Source organism: Hyperolius riggenbachi, chromosome 5, assembly GCF_040937935.1.
Source record: "Hyperolius riggenbachi isolate aHypRig1 chromosome 5, aHypRig1.pri, whole genome shotgun sequence".
NCBI classification, from domain to species: domain Eukaryota; kingdom Metazoa; phylum Chordata; class Amphibia; order Anura; family Hyperoliidae; genus Hyperolius; species Hyperolius riggenbachi.
Genome location: NC_090650.1, coordinates 180,773,139 through 180,790,776, shown reverse-complemented (window position 1 = coordinate 180,790,776; position 17,638 = coordinate 180,773,139). Strand labels below are relative to the sequence as shown.

Sequence of the window (17,638 nt, the reverse complement as noted above, 5' to 3'; positions counted from 1 at the left end):
GGACCGGGGGAAGGGTGGGTCCGCTCCTCTCCCCATCCTGCACATTCTGTGTCCTCACCCCACCTACCTCTCTACAATTCACATCATTTGAGGCTCACACCATCCGCCTCTACCATCCTTTCCCTGCCATTGTTGCGGTCTTATACCGCCCTCCGGGCTCCACCCCACAATTTCTCGATGACCTTGCCTCCTGGCTCCCTCACATCCTCTCCTCTAACCTCCCCACCATCATCCTTGGGGATTTCAATATTCCCATCGATGAAGCCCAGAGCTCCGCTGTGACCCGGCTACTCACCATTGCCAACTCACTTGGACTAGTACAACACGCCAACACCCCCACTTACACTGCAGGTCACACTCTCGACCTTATATTCACTAAATCCATCCCCATTGCAGACCTTGACATCGCACCCTTTCCACCCTCAGACCATCACCTTCTCACCGTCAACCTCCTCACGGAAGGCACCTCCAAATTAGCCACCCACCGACCTGGTCGATGGCAGCGAGACCTACGCAAGCTCAACCCTAGTGTCCTTGCTGACCCCCTCCATGCCCTCTCCTCCACTCTCCCCACCCTAACCTGTCCTAATCTTGCTGCAGCTCAGTATCGCCAAACTCTCTCATCAGCCCTAGCGAAAGCTGCTAAACCAATATTTCGCTGCAACCGACCCCCTAACCCCCAGCCCTGGCGAACTACCCATACTCGCATCCTCCAGAGGAAAACATGCGCCACTGAATGGAAATGGAGAAAAACTGGACTTAACCAGGATTTCCTACAGTACAAGACCAACCTGCTGCAGTTCCACACTGCCCTTGCTCATGCGAAGCAGGAATACTTTACCAAGGTCATCAGAGCACAAGCTTCCAACCCCCGGCATTTTTTTGCCACCTTCAACTCCCTGATTAAACCCACCCCCCCACCCTCCGTTTCCTCCCTCTCTGCTACAGATTTAGCCACCCACTTCACCAACAAAACTGTCTCCATCCGCCAGGAAATATCCAATCTCCAATCTTCACCTCCCACCCCCTCCCAACCAGCTTCTCCTCCACCCTATCCTCCCCTCACATCCTTCACTCCTACTACCACCGAGGAAGTCAACCACCTACTGCAGACTTCCCATACCACTACTTCCCCCCCTTGACCCCATCCCTTCTGATTTACTCCAGCCTCACTTCACGGAATTGGCCCCAGTCCTCACTACCCTGTTCAACCTCTCCCTATCCACAGGCACCTTCCCCTCAGACTTCAAGCAGGCCACTGTACTACCCCTGCTCAAGAAACCCTCACTCGACCCCTCGCTACCCTCCAACTACCGTCCTATCTCCCTCCTCCCCTTTGCCTCAAAACTCCTTGATTGTCTGGTTCACAAACGCCTGACCCAGTACCTCAATGCCAACTCACTGCTAGACCCACTCCAATCTGTATTTCGGCCTGCCCACTCAACCGAAACTGCTCTCACCAAAGTGGTCAACGACCTTGCCTTAGCTAAAGCTGAAGGTAAATACTCCATTCTCCTCCTCCTTGACCTGTCAGCAGCTTTTGACACAGTAGATCATCCCCTACTCCTCCAGTCCCTCCAGTCCTTGGGCATTCACGATCTCGCCCTGTCCTGGCTTTCATCCTACCTCTCCAACCACTCCTTCACGACCGCCTTCAATGAGTCCTCGTCCACCCCCAACCACCTCTAGGTGGGAGTCCCCCAAGGTTCGGTCCTTGGCCCCCTACTGTTCACCCTATACACATCCTCCATTGGCAAGGTTATCTCCTCCATGGGTTTTAACTATCATCTGTATGCAGATGACACCCAGATCTACCTCCACACCCCTGACATATCCACCACTACCATGGACAAGGTCTCCTCCTGCCTATCAGCCATCTCCTCCTGGATGTCCGCTAACTTCCTGAAACTAAATCTGGACAAAACGGAATTTATGATCTTCCCACCCCGGCCATCCACGAACCTCCCAGATGTGCATGTCACTGTTAACCACACTACCATTCGCCCTACCTCTCAAGCCCACTGTCTGGGTATCACCCTGGACTCCGCACTCTCCTTCACTTCCCACATCCAAAACCTCACAAAGTCCTGCAACTTCCACCTTCGTAACATCTGTAAGATTCACCCTTTCCTGACCTCTGCCACCACCAAACTCCTCATCCATGCCCTCATAATTTCCCGCCTTGACTACTGCAATGCCCTGCTGTCTGGTCTCCCTATGACCCGAACAGCCCCACTGCAGTCCACCATGAATGCGGCAGCCAGAATTATCCACTGCTCCCATTGCTCCACCATGGCAGATCCTCTCCTAGAATCCCTCCACTGGCTTCCTATCCAGTCCAGAATCAGATTAAAGATACTGTGTCTGACCTACAAATCTGTCCACAAAACCTGTCCAACCTACATTTCTGATCTTACTAAGAGGTACACACCTAGCTGCTCACTCCGCTCTTCCAATGAACTTCGCCTAACCGCCCCCCGCATCACACAGTCCCATGCACGCCTCCAGGACTTCTCAAGAGCTGCTCCAACACTATGAAACTCCCTACCTCCACCCATTAGGGCAGCCCCCTCCTTCAACATCTTCAAGAAAGCCCTCAAAACTCCCCTTTTCACTCTGGCCTACTACCCCTCACAAGTGCTCTAAACCTACAACTGAACTCTGGTCACCTACCATTCGTGTCCTTACCTCTCCCTCTAGATTGTAAGCCTTTGGGCAGGGTCCTCCTCCTTTTGTGTCCTACCTGATCTTGCACCTCCATTACTGTGAACCCATGCTATGCATCTGAGTGAACCTAACTTGCCTAATCTCCATGCTCCATCCAGTGACTGACTAAGCATTACCTGGTACTCATACTATGGTGTGTGATCTGGTTTTCTTGTATTCCTGTATTGTCATATTGCTGTATGTCACCCCTAACTATTGTCTGTAACCTAAATTAATGTTCAGCGCTGCGTAATATGTTGGCGCTTTATAAATACAATAAATAAATAATAATAAATAATAAATAAATACCTAGAAAACAGTTCTATCATTCATCTGAATTAAGATTTTCTAGCTATCAGGAATCAGTAGAGAAACCACTTTATCCGACCTGCGTAGAGCGAATGCAATAGAATAGGCATGTATAGCCTCGTTTAATACAGGGTCGCTGGCCGCTTATGAATATAGTCTCGGATTTGCGATGCGCCAATCTGGGACGGAGTCACACAGATTATTAATAATTGGTACATTTCTTGCTCTGAGTCTGGATGTGGCAACCTTGCTGCCAGGAGATAACCCTGCCTTAAACACACCTGCTTTCCAGGTAGTGACAGCCCCAAAACTCAGGTCCTATAAAAGTGGGGCGGGACCAAACCTCCCCAGTTCTCCAAATTCCATTGACCAGGAAAGTCCAGGCATGCGTTCCAAGGAGAACCGACGCATGCTGTGTTCAAGGACTCTTAACATGAATGCCTACGTTTAAACTGGACTCTGTTTCTTCATTCTTCAAATGAACTATCAGCCATAACTAAGTAAATATTTTCTGATTTTATTCCTTTTTATTTTTAAGCTCTGTGTGTATATGTTAATTGGTGTATCTAACTGTATGTAATGCATTTTTGTTATTAAACGTTTTAAAAATCGTTTAGCGGTTATGACCTGTTGCTGAACATACACAATCGTACCTATTCTCCTGAACTCGCTACCCTGTGTTTAATAGAAGTATACATTTATAACCCGTATGCGTGAATCCAGCTCAGATAGTCCGATCTGACCCAGATTCCTGCATACCACAGAGGGTTCACAGAGCGTTCTCGAAGTCCTAGTATAATTACAGTAGCGGTCTGTGTAACTCGCTTGGTAGCAGATCTTTGAATCGTATGTGTGAGGTGAATCCGTTGGCATCCGAACGCTCCCTCCGCGAGTCGCTTCATCAAATTGCGATCTCGGGTTACCCTTCATGATGAACAAAATGACCGTGTGAGAGGATTTTTGACGATGATCGATTGACCCCATCCGCAGACTGGCCTTGCGGTCTGTGACACTGGGTACTGCTGTGGGTAGAGGCGAAGGAACTGCTCAAGGGCATAGGCGGTGTGGAGGAAGGTGGCTGTGAAGGTGCAAGAGAGAAAGCGGATGAAGACGATGCACCTGAAGGAGGAAGAGGAGAAGGAGGGTGGCTTGTCTTTTGGGTGCTGCTTTTCCTCAGGTGTTCTTGCCATAGCTGCCTGTTTGTGCCTTTTCTCCAGGTGCCTTCGTAAGGCACTTGTCCCTACGTGAGAGTTGGCCTTTCCACGGCTCAATTTTTGCTGGCAGAGAGAACAGATGGCTTTGCTCCGATCTGAGACACACATGTTAAAAAATTTCCAAACTGCTGAGCCCCCCTGGGGTGATGGCGCTACGGTGGCATCAGCAGCTGACGCTGAAGGACATGTTGGCTGGGTGTCCATAGCTGGCGATACATGGCGCCGGACACTGCCCCCAGCTTTTTCTGGGGACGAGCTCCCTCTGCTTCTATCATGGAGTCGTCTCCTCCTACACCTCTCTGACTCCCCCTCTGAACTGCCCCCCTGGTCATCTCCTCTTCTGGGAACATACGTGGCATCCGTATAATCGTCATCATAATCCTCCTGCCCAGCTTCACTTTCCTCAGACACCTCCACAACTGCACCAACTTCAGGTGCTTCATCATCCCCCTCCTCCAGAGGTTAGTACTACAGTATATCTGTATTGTTGGTGATTCTGCAGATCATCAATAATCAGGTATATATCTGTATTCTTGGTGATACTGCAGATCACCAATAATCAGATTCTCTCTGTGTGCTGACACCGATCGTTACAGAACGGCAGACCAAAACCAAATGGACGCACTTCACAGCCGTCTGAATGCACTCACCACCTCGGTGGAGAAGTTCATCCAAGTGCTGGACAGTCATCAGACCTAGATCAACGCCTTGTCTGGGTCTGCACGCGTCCTACAGACGGCTGTGGATACAGTGCAATCTCCTCCAGGGACAGACTTATGTATGCCTGTGCCCAAAAAGTTTTCTGGCCACAGATCTGACTTTCAGAACTTTAGAAATCGAGTGTTATCGTACTTTGAGTTGAGACCTAATTCTTCGGGAACCGTGGCACAGAGGATTACGTTCATTAAGACTCTGTCAGGGGATTCCCAGACCTGGGCATATAATCTTCAGCCAGGGAATGAGGATTTAGCCTCGGTTGAGGAATTTTTTAAAGCTATAGCTATAATTTATGATGATCCGGACATTGCCTCTACTGCGGAGCGGAAGCTCAAGACTTTGCGGCAGGGCAGGGATCCGGTTGAGGTTTAAGCAGCTGAGTTCAGAAAATGGGCAGTTTCGGCTAGATGGGGCTCATTCGCACTTCTAGACTTTTTTGTCAGGGCTGTCAGACGCGGTCTCAGAGCTGATGTTGGGTCATCCTGAGCCAAAATCTATTGATGAGGCCATTTCGTTAGCAGTCAGGGTTGATCGTCGCCTATGTTACCAAAGACAGACTCGGAGTAGGAACAATGTGAGATATGTTTCCTACGCCGCACCTCCATCTGTTTCATCCCCACCCGTTTCATCTTTACCAGAACCAATGCAGATTGGTCGGTCAAAATTGTCTCGGGTGGAGCAGAGGCGCAGAAAAACTGAGCAGCTCTGTCTATACTATGCAGAGGAGGGTCATAGAGTACAGAATTGTCCCAAGAAGTCGGGAAGCGCTGCCGCCTAGGTGTAGTCAGAGGTAATACCCTAGGCGCGCAGTCGTTACCTCTAGATGATAAACGTTTGCTCCTCCCTTGTACTTTATCTTGGAAGGGTAAGACAGAGACCACTGAGGCCTTCATTGACTCTGGCTCAGCAGCCAATTTTATTGATTACGAATTTGCTAAGAAATTGGGGATCCCCATTTTTCCGTTGCAGCAACGGATTCTGGTCACGGCAGTGGATGATTCTCCACTGCAGAGTTAACACACTCAGACCCCAGAGTTAAGGGTTACGGTGGGGGTGTTACATAAAGAGAATTTAAAGTTTCTGGTCTTACGGATGACAACCTCCACGATCATTCTTGGTATGCCATGGTTACAACTTCACTCTCCTCAGATCAATTGGGCTTCAGGTCAGCTAACGAGCTGGTCTACCCATTGTTATCATCATTGTCTAGCGAAGGTAACATTGGGTAAAACCAAGATTCACATGGAGGGATTGCCAGACCAGTATTCAGAATTTGCGGACGTGTTTTGTCCCAAGTCAGCAGATAAACTTCCTCCACACCGTCCTTTCGATTGTCCAATTGATCTCAGGTCTGGTTGTATGCCCCCTAGAGGTCATCTCTATAATTTGTCTGGGCCAGAGAAATTAGCTATGCAAGAATACATCCGAGAAAATCTAGCTAAAGGCTTTATTCGCCCCTCTCGGTCACCAGCAGGGGCAGGATTCTTTTTTGTGAAAAAGAAGTAAGGAGGCCTCCGTCCATGCATTGATTATCGGGGCTTAACCTCCCTGGTGGTGCATTTCTGTCTAGAATTATGAGTCAAAAGCAGTACATTTATTCCAAGAATTTTAGGCCTTCAATTTTTCAGTCATAACTCACCCAAATATGTCTGGTAGACATTCTGCATATAAATAGAAGAATGGAACACAAATTTGTTGTTTTAATTACATTTATGAATAAACTTTAACATTTTTGAAACTGTACAAATAAGTCAGACAGAAAGTAGTGAAAATCCAGACAAAGAATGGTAACTCTTTTTATATATAGTGTCATCCTGTGCTTTTCAAATTAGCCTATCTGCCATCTCTGCCTTGGCAGTCAGGTGACACGGGAGAGATCAAATTTTGTGTTTATAGAGAAATGAGAAGAAATTAGACACACTAATATATATATATATATATATATATATATATAAATATATATATATATAAATATATATATATATATATATATATATATATATATATATATATATATATATATATATACACGTATATACAGTATATATACAGTGGTGTGAAAAACTATTTGCCCCCTTTCTGATTTCTTATTCTTTTGCATGTTTGTCACACTTAAATGTTTCTGCTCATCAAAAACCGTTAACCATTAGTTAAAGATAACATAATTGAACACAAAATGCAGTTTTAAATGATGGTTTTTATTATTTAGTGAGAAAAAAAACTCAAAACCTACATGGCCCTGTGTGAAAAAGAAATTGCCCCCTGAACCTAATAACTGGTTGGGCCACCCTTAGCAGCAATAACTGCAATCAATCGTTTGCGATAACTTTGCAGAATTGTTGTAATTCAGCTTTATTTGAGGGTTTTCTAGCATGAACTGCCTTTTTAAGGTCATGCCACAACATCTCAATAGGATTCAGGTCAGGGCTTTGACTAGGCCACTCCAAAGTCTTCATTTTGTTTTTCTTCAGCCATTCAGAGGTGGATTTGCTGGTGTCTTTTGGGTCATTGTCCTGCTGCAGCACCCAAGATCGCTTCAGCTTGAGTTGACGAACAGATGGCCGGACATTCTCCTTCAGGATTTTTTGGTAGACAGTAGAATTCATGGTTCCATCTATCACAGCAAGCCTTCCAGGTCCTGAAGCAGCAAAACAACCCCAGACCATCACACTACCACCACCATATTTTACTGTTGGTATGATGTTCTTTTGCTGAAATGCTGTGTTACTTCTACAACAGATTTAACAGGACACGCACCTTCCAAAAAGTTCAACTTTTGTCTCGGCGGTCCACAAGGTATTTTCCCACAAGTCTTGGCAATCATTGAGATGTTTTTTTAGCAAAATTGAGACGAGCCTTAATGTTCTTTTTGCTTAAAAGTTGTTTGCGCCTTGGATATCTGCCATGCAGGCCGTTTTTGCCCAGTCTCTTTCTTATGGTGGAGTTGTGAACACTGACTTTAATTGAGGCAAGTGAGGCCTGCAGTTCTTTAGATGTTGTCCTGGGGTCTTTTGTGGCCTCTCGGATGAGTTTTCTCTGCGCTCTTGGGGTAATTTTGGTTGGCCGGCCACTCCTGGGAAGGTTCATCAATGTTCCATGTTTTTGCCATTTGTGGATAATGGCTCTCACTGTGGTTCGCTGGAGTCCCAAAGCTTTAGAAATGGCTTTATAACCTTTACCAGACTGATAGATCTCAATTACAGTACTTTTGTTCTCATTTGTTCCTGAATTTCTTTGGATCTTGGCATGATGTCTAGCTTTTGAGGTGGTTTTGGTCTACTTCTCTGTGTCAGATATCTCCTATTTAAGTGATTTCTTGATTGAAACAGGCGTGGCAGTAATCTGACCTAGGGGTGACTACAGAAATTGAACTCAGGTGTGATAAACCACAGTTAAGTTATTTTTTAACAAGGGGGGGGCAATCACTTTTTCACACAGGGTCATGTAGGTTTTGAGTTTTTTTCCTCACTAAATAATAAAAACCATCATTTAAAACTGCATTTTGTGTTCAATTATGTTATCTTTGACTAATAGTTAATGGTCTTTGATGAGCAGAAACATTTAAGTGTGACAAATATGCAAAAGAATAAGAAATCAGGAAGGGGGCAAATAGTTTTTCACACCACTGTACGTATATACACACAGTATATACGTATACATGTATATACACACAGTATATACATATATATACAGTATATATGTATATACACACAGTATATACATATATATATACAGTATATATGTATATACACACAGTATATACATGTATATACAGTATATATGTATATACACACAGTATATACATGTATATACAGTATATATGTATATACACACAGTATATACATATATATACAGTATATATGTATATACACACAGTATATACATATATATACAGTATATATGTATATACAAATGCAGATTGTCTTTTATTTATGTATTTTTTCTTCTGCCCTGTGTGACTCTTCAGGGCCACCTTAAATTTTTGTCCCGCCCCGTGACGTCACACCGCGCTCTGATTGGCCGCCGGGTCCCCGGAACAAGAACGGGGCTGTGGGGATCCCGGCGGCCAGCAATGCCTAAAGAAAGGCTGGGGAAGGTGGAGGAGAGTCGGGGGAGATGGTGGAGTCCCGCTGCACAGCAGCGATCGCGTGCGGGACTCCAAAAAAGCAGGGAATTCCTGAAAAGCAGGGACGGTGATGAATGGAAGACGGCCTTTAACAAACCCGACGGGCATTACGAGTACCTAGTGATGCCCTTCGAGTTGTGTAACGCCCCAGCCATCTTCCAAGAGCTGATTAACGAGGTCTTCAGAGAGGTGTTAGGCAAATTCGTCTTAGTGTACGTAGACGACATACTAATTTTCTCATCCAACCTCTCAGAACACAGGAAACATGTTGGGTTTGTGTTACGGAAGTTAAGACAAAATATTCTGTATGCTAAGTTGGAAAAGTGCATTTTCGAAGTGACCTCTGTCGCATTTCTGGGGTACATAATCTCGACCTCTGGCCTCTCTATGGACCCTGGAAAGGTTTCAGCTGTCTTGGAGTGGCCCCAACCTGTAGGACTGAAAGCTCTCCAGAGATTCCTGGGGTTTGCCAACTACTACAGGAGCTTCATAAAGGGGTACTCTACGGTGATTTCACCTCTCACCAGTCTCACCAAGAAAGGGGCAGATACTCACCACTGGTCCCCAGAGGCCCATGCTGCTTTCTCCACTCTGAAGAAATTGTTCTGTTCTGCACCCATACTGAGACATGTTGACATCACCTTTCCCTTTATTGTGGAGGTAGATGCCTCAGAGGTAGGGGTAGGGGCTGTGCTGTCTCAGCGTTCCGGGTTGCAGGGAAAACTGCATCCTTGTGCCTATTTCTCCTGTAGGTTTTCACCCGCAGAGAAAAACTACGATATAGGCAATAGGGAACTTCTAGTCATCAAATTGGCCTTTGAGGAATAGCGACATTGGATAGAAGGGGCAGAACATACCATTACTGTTTACACTGACCACAAGAATTTGGAGTACATTGAGGGCGCTAAGAGACTTAGCCCCCCGACAGGCCCGGTGGTCGTTATTTTTCTCAAGATTCAGATTTGTAATCACGTATACCCCTGGTAGTAAGAACATCAAGGATGATGCCTTATCCAGGTGTTTTGAGCCCGAGACAGTACAGCCCTCAGACCCAGAGACCATTGTCCCTCAGAAAGTGGTCCTGGCAGCCACTGAGCCCTGGAAAGACTGGGCTGTCACTTTAAGTCTGTTCCAACAAGATGTTCCAGAAGGGAAGCCTGAGGGGGTCATGTTTGTAATATTGCCTTTTCGCCTACAACTGTTGCAGCTGTTCCATTCCCACAAGAATGCTGGGCATCCTGGGGCCACCAGAACTCAGGATCTGCTTGCTAGATGTGCTTGGTGGCCGTCATTGGCAACAGACTGTAAGGAGTATGTAAGAGAGTGTGCAGTGTGTGCTAGGAGCAAACCCTCCCGTCAGGCACCTGTGGGAACATTGCAGCCTTTACTAGTTCCGAGTGAACCATGGACCCATTTGTCCATGGATTTTGTGGGCGAACTCCCCAGGTCTGAGGGCATGACGGTCATTTGGGTGGTAGTAGTCGATCGATTCAATAAGATGGCTCATTTTGTCCCCCTGAAAGGACTCCCCTCGGCCCAGGAATTGGCTAATCTCTTCATCCAGCACATTTTACGGCTGCATGACATTCCGGAAAATATAGTGTCAGATCGGGGAGTCCAATTTGTATCCAAGTTTTGGAGGGCATTCTGCCATCAGTTAGACATGGAGCTTTTTTTTCATCAGGCTACCACCCACAGACCAATGGCCAGACCGAAAGAATCAATCACTCCCTGGAACAGTTTCTGAGATGTTATGTTGCAGATGCACAAACCGACTGGGTCAAATTTTTGCCGTTTGCAGAATTTGCACACAACAACCTGAAACATTCCTCTTCAGGATTTTCCCCATTTCAGGTGGTGACAGGAAGGTCACCTAAGTTCACCCCATTGCCAGTGGCTTCTACTCCGTTTCCAGCCCTGGAGAATTGGCAGAGGTCTTTGAAACAAATTTGGGGAATGGTTAAAAGAAATCTGGGGAGGGCTTTTCAGAACCAGAAGAAACAGGCTGACAGGAGACGTTCTATAAAATGGGAATTTCTTCCAGGAGACTTGGTCTGGGTGTCCACACGACATTTGGCTATGAAGCAACTGTCACCCAAGTGTGGTCCCAGATTTGTGGGTCCTTTTCCAGTGACCAGAAAAATCAATAATGTCACTTATGCCATTGATCTCCCTACCAGCATGCGAGGTGTGAGGTCATTTCATGCGTGCTTGCTCAAGCCGGCAGTACACGTGGATTCCGCTCCCCCCGTGTTGATTGATGACCAACCGGAGTATGAAATTGAAAAGATTCTGGACTCACGGCTTGTGCAGAACTCCGTGCAGTATTTGGTTCACTGGAAGCGGTATGGCATAGAGGAGAGAACTTGGGTGCCAGACTGTCGTATGCATGCAGAGGAATTAAAGAAGGAATTCCATAACTTGCACCCTGGAAAGCCTGGTGGGAAGTGTCCGGAGTCCACTCCTCGGGGGGGGGGGGGGGGGGGTTACTGTAAGGAAACGTGTAAAAGCCCCCACGTGTACTGATAGCAAGGCGGCTGATTCTGCGTCGAGTGCGGAGGTTTGCATGCAGCAGCATGTGTCTGGTGTGGCTGGGTCTGTTAGTTCACACAGATTCAGGAATACGCGTGCGCACGCTGAGAGGCAGAACTTTTATGACGGCCAAGGGGGGATCATGACCTCAGAGCAAGTAACTATTGGTCTATCACTTAAAGGTGGCGCCAGAGAGCGCTGCTCTATATATAGTTACTGCTGGCCAGTCACAAGTTGTCTGCCGTTGCGAACACTACGTGGAAGCACTCAGACCTTTGTCAGATCCTACAGTGTGTTTGAACCAGGAGGACCTGGGAATTCACACTGAGCCAGATTATTGTGTTATCATTCTGTTATACTTCAGACTAGTTCCAGGGTGTAGAGACCACGGACCTCACACCCAAGATTAGGCATTGTTTGATATCTGTTATGACCTACTGCTTTCCTTACTATCCCTCCACTCTCTGATTCGGTACCACGCATATCTGATTATCCGTTGCCAACCCTGCCTGCCTTGGATACCGAATCAGCCTTCTGTCTTTGTACTTTATCTGTCCGTGTGTTACCGACCTGGCTTGCCCGACCTCGAGAGCTATCTCTCCCCTTTAGGAGATAGTCTCCAGATCAGCTAGTGACATCCACCTTCAGGTGTCACTCACTCACTGGCCCTTCCTACCTTCAGCCTGAGACTCCACCCCTTGGAAGGTCTCAGGCTGCTGGAAGGTTCTTGTGCTTCTCTAAAGAGCAGTATTTCCCATACTGCCAAGGACCACCTGCTTATCAGTAAGTCATTACTGTTGCACCAAACATTCACGATATATACAGGTGTCCAGAGGTTAGTACTAAATCTGTATTGTTGATGATTCTGCAGATCATCAATAATCAGGTATATATCTGTATTCTTGGTGATACTGCAGATCACCAATAATCAGATTCTCTGTGTGTGTGCTGACACCGATCGTTACAGTGGGGTGGGCAGTGATGGATCCCCTCCTCCTGCCCGGTGCTACCTGGCACTCGAATCTGCAGTAGAATTTACTGAGTTCTAGCTAGTCCAATGATGGGTGATGCATGCTGGGGGGGGGGGGGGGGGGGGTTGTAGCTGGTGGCAGCCTTAGGTCCATTCCATATGGCTCGTGAGTTGTTTGAGTGCAGGTTTTGTTTCAACCTCTCAGCGAACCCCTTTTAGCAGCTCTCAGTTCCCACTTAAGGTCCTTTCTCGCCCTCCTTCCTCCTTCTGCAGTTGCCATAGTTTTGTTGAAGGGGTGGACCTTTAAGGATTTGGTTGGCACACAAGAGTCCTCACAGAAACTGATGTATGAGGTAACATTGTCTGCCCACTCGGCCAGGTTTGGCGCTTCAAGGGTCCTCCAGTCAGTGCAGTTGAAACAGGCTTGAAGTAGGAGCTTGGCCTCGCTTGTCCACAGTGGTGGACTTAAAGACTGTTTTTGACGATTCCAGGCACTTCCTGTAGGTGGGGATAAGATGGATGAGACTGAGATCAGAGGAGCCAAGGGATGCCCATGCAACATCTTTGTATGCATCCTTTAGAGCCGTGTAGCAGTGGTCTAGGGTGTTTAGGCCCCACAGGCTACATGCTGGTAATAACTTGGCATCTCTTGGAGTAGATTGACCTTGTTGCAGTCAGCCATAATGATGAATAGTGAGTCAGGAAGGGACATCTCCCACTGTGAGATGATATCACTGAGGTCAAGTAGGGCAGTTTTGGCATCAGCATTAGAAGGGATGTACACGCCAACAAGAACATAAGAGGAAAACTCCTGTGGCTAGTATGACAGCCTACAATGAATTATTAGGAGTTTGAGGTCCATGGAGCACTATTCTGACGAGTACTGATGAGGTGGGGCAACATGAGGAACTGATGTAGAAGCAGATGGGCAGAGTCACGGTAGGCTCAGATGAGGCTGAAGCCTGGGAGATGAAGGGCATTCTCAGGGATGTCTTCATGTAGCCATGTTTGTGTGAGGCAGAGGACAGGAGTGTTCCTACTGAGCTCTCTCCTGTCACAGAGGAGACGCAGTTCACCAAGTTTGTTGGCGAGGGAGTGGACATTTGTCATGAGGACCGAGGGGATGGCTGACCGCATTTCTTTTTTCTGTAAGCTCATGCAGGCCTCTGCTTGCTCCTCCACCGCCAACCCGCACAGGTCCAAGAGCAGAGTCCAATATTTGTCAGATGTGGTTCCAGACCAGGTTGGACAAGAGCCTACCTTCAGGAGGTGGGGGACCATGTGGTTCCCAGTGGAGGAGCTGCGCCCTGGTGCAGCTCCTCCAGTGGGGGAGGGTGGCGAGGGTGTAAAATGGAATGTGAGTGATGTGTATATGTAAAATGTACTACACAGGTTTGCTTTGCTAGTATGTAATGCAAAATATCTGAATTAAAAAAAGGCACATTGTTTGTTGGTATGTTACTAATCACTTACCTAGGAACTGTCACCCAGGCAAATTCCTGGAACTTATCAGCATTTTGGATCATATCAGGAAATAAGGTCACAAAATGGCCTGTATCAGCACTCTTCTCAAAGAGCTGATGTACCCACCACCTCCTGACATAGCAATAGCGGCGGCCAAGCATGCGCCACAAAATTAAAATTTTCAAACCCCCATATAACATCCTTCCTCTATAATGGAACATATTACTTGCAATAAGTATTCAAGCCACAGGAAGTGGGCTGCAGACAGCCTCTTTTATGGTGCATTTTAGAGCCAAGAATTTCATTAAACACCCATCAACACAGGTAGCTATGAAGCCTGTTTCTGGCAGTACGATGTGGTGCGATCATTGAATCGTACGGCTTAAAAAATGCTGATTGGCAGTGAGAAACCGGCCTGAAGGTACAGTATAGAAATTTATTTTATTTTAAATGACACCAGAAAGGTGGTAAATCAAAATAAGATGAATTTGTATATCTTCAGTCTGAGATAAGACATTCATTATCTCCTCAGAATTTATTGCATACAAACCTCCCAATTATGCGTAGTTAAAGAACGATGCTACACTAAGCACTGTGGAATGAAAAACAAAGATTAGCTTTTGAGCTTTCAATAGCCTTATTAAACAAGATACTTTACCTTGATATCCACTGCCTGCATCCCCTGATGGCAAATTAAAGTAGTATTGAATATCTCTTCCTTTATATAAAGTCTTCTTCGATAAATTTCCCACTTGGTAACTGAATTCATAGGAAAGGTCCTGAAACCACACATCAACATGTACATAAAATAAGTAGATGTATAAAATTGATACTAGATAAATAAGATAATGAACATACACTTGATTACAGTACAGAAATTGCATTTAAAGTGTTAATGACCATTTTAGTTTCAAAATGAATTTGATTTGGCTTCATAAACTATGCATGACATAATATACTCATATAAAGCATTGGACCTTTGAATTTTGACATTAGTACCTAATTTTAATCTGTGTACCTGGAGTTTTAAAGTTATTTTCATTACAAACCCCAAACAAATTGCAATAACGTGATATGTTCTTTACCTGTATATTATGTACATACAATTCATCAAAATCTAAATCAACAAGTTTCATTAAAAACTTATTCACACACCTCTGATTTGTCTCCATAAACCTGCAAAGCGGTGTTGCTATTTTCACTTATGGTGAGTGTCAATAAAAAGTAAGTTCAGGCTGTGTGTCTAACACAGTTAATGCTTCCTCAGTGATTTTGCCATAGTGCTCTGAAAACAAGCAGCAAATACATTAATGTGTTTTGCAGGTTCTTTGCACTTAGATTTACTGTTACCTTGTGCAAAGAAATATTCAATTAACAGGGAACACTCTCCACTATTTTAGGCTGCAGAACCTCTTTTTTTATAGTGTTCCACACTGATTTCAGTGAAGAAACATATGGAGAATATGCAGATGTGGTCAGAGGTTTTTAGAAAGTGGTATGTTGAAAAGTTTGTGTAGGAGATAACCCTGACTGATGTTCCTCCTATGTTGCCAAAGACAAGCATGCACTTGTTGTGTGATGTGGCCTACATACTGATGACCAGGGGAGTGGTGATCATATAATACAAAGCTAATGCCATATTTAATACTCTGATAGACCATGAAGGACTGTTTGATAACTCTTGGACTCTTAGGTTCCTTTTCTTGTGTAGAAAGGAGCAACAGGCAGTGACGCAGATGCTCTTCTGATCTACATCAACTGCCACAGAGGGCTCAAGAGTGCTAGGTTGATGTAGCCAACTGGAAGCAAGAAACCTTTTGAGATTTTTAGCTTCCCGAAACACCCATCTTGTTTTTTGAATGATAGAGGACTTTAGTAAAGGATCTCTAGAGAGGAAAGACCAATGTCTTCCTAAGATAGTTCTAATGACATGATGGGCCCTGGTATAACATATGATAAAACAAGACTCTGTTAGGCTGGGGTCAGTTATAGTGGTATTTGTGACTTGGTGGTTTCTGTTTTCCAAACAATACCACTATAACAGACCCAGCCAAACAGAATCATGTTTTATAACACATCAATCTTGATGTTCATTTATTGGTTGGTTTCTACACTTCCTGGGCCATGTTTGTCAAATTCTGAAATTCCTTGCTAAGGGATCTGTCACACTAGGAATTGATCCGTGCATTTGAACAGATCACTCCTAGACTGCTTTTAGGAAGGTAACATGAAATTTAACATTTGACTCTTTAACATTAGATAAAGCGTTCCAGAGCGTAATGTTGTAATGCATCTGGTAGCTTTGTAACATCCAGCGCTTGTGTTTTCACATTGGGTGAAAGAGAACTACTGCCGCTAATCAGTATCGCACCGCAACTTCCCGACATCATGCTGCAGGTCATGTAATGTGAAAGAGCCCTCAGTGCTCTTTTCAAGTTTATGTAAATGTACCAAAACAGTGTATTTTTGCTACGTGTTTTAATGATATGTTTTTAGGCATGATTATTGACCTGAACACTAGAGATGTCGCAAACACCAGATTTTTGGATTCACGAACGTCGAATCCGAACATCCGAGAAAAGTTTGGATTCATGCGAACCTCCACAGATTTCAATGGGCAGACGAATTTCACAAACTACAAAGACTGTTTCTGGCCACAAAAGTAATGGAAAACTAGTTTCAAGGGCTCTAACACCTGGACAGGGGCATGGCGGAGGGGGATCTATGCCAAAAGTTCCACCCAAAAATATGTAGTTAATGCAGAGTCGGATTTTAATCCCTAAAGGGCGGAACTCACATTTCTACATTTGAGGAATAAAGGGCTGCTTTTAAATGTCCAGAGTGGTAATCAGGGATGGTCGTAGTCAGCCAACTTCGCTACGCTGGAAATACGCGTAGTTTTACGCAATTTCGCTTCGCCTAACTACGGCTTCGAAAACAAATATTCACTTCGTATGCATTCCGTAGAATACGCGTTAAAATATGCAATTACGCGTAGTGCGTATGCGGATACTTATGCCCGTATGCAGAAAATTGTACGCATTAATTTCTTTATAAATGCATTTCCTGGGAACCCTTCTATGCGCACATTCTCCTTTCCAATGCGTAAATTTGTATGCATACAATCGCATGCGGAAACATGTTAACTACGTATAGTGGGCGTAAGCTACGCATAGCGGTACTTTGCTACGCGTAAATTCGTAAGCGTAGTTTTGAAACTTCGCCTATAAACTACGATGCGTAGATGCGAACTACGATGCGTAGATTCGCACTGGCGTAGTTTCTGCTCATCCCTGGTGGTAATGTAAGGGTTATGCCTGCTTCACACTGACAGACCAAACACCGCGTTTACCGAGATTGAGCTCTAACAAGTCTGTAAGGCCCTTAGGTGTGTGGGCGCTGCATGCACGCTCAACTGAGGCAGATTGGCTCAGTGTACAGCTACATTTTTATTTTTTTTCTTGGGCCTATTTGTGAATGTTATTGATAAAAAATTATTTTGAAAGTTATTTATGTATAGAAAAGTTATTTATAACAAATTAAAAAATATTTTTTTTTTTATAAAAAGACAACATTTCAAGGTAATGGGCAGCGCGGTGG

At 45.2% G+C, this 17,638-nt stretch overlaps 1 protein-coding gene across 1 annotated transcript in view; it reads right to left on the bottom strand.

The window, feature by feature from the left end:
* LOC137519355 (polycystin-1-like protein 1) overlaps positions 1-14,779 on the bottom strand; it is a 705,387-nt gene extending 690,608 nt beyond the window's left edge. The window contains exon 1 of the mRNA XM_068238307.1: positions 14,697-14,779. The gene's annotated coding sequence lies outside the window, so the exon portion shown is untranslated. The remainder of the gene's footprint in view (positions 1-14,696) is intronic.
* Positions 14,780-17,638: the final 2,859 nt, after the last annotated feature.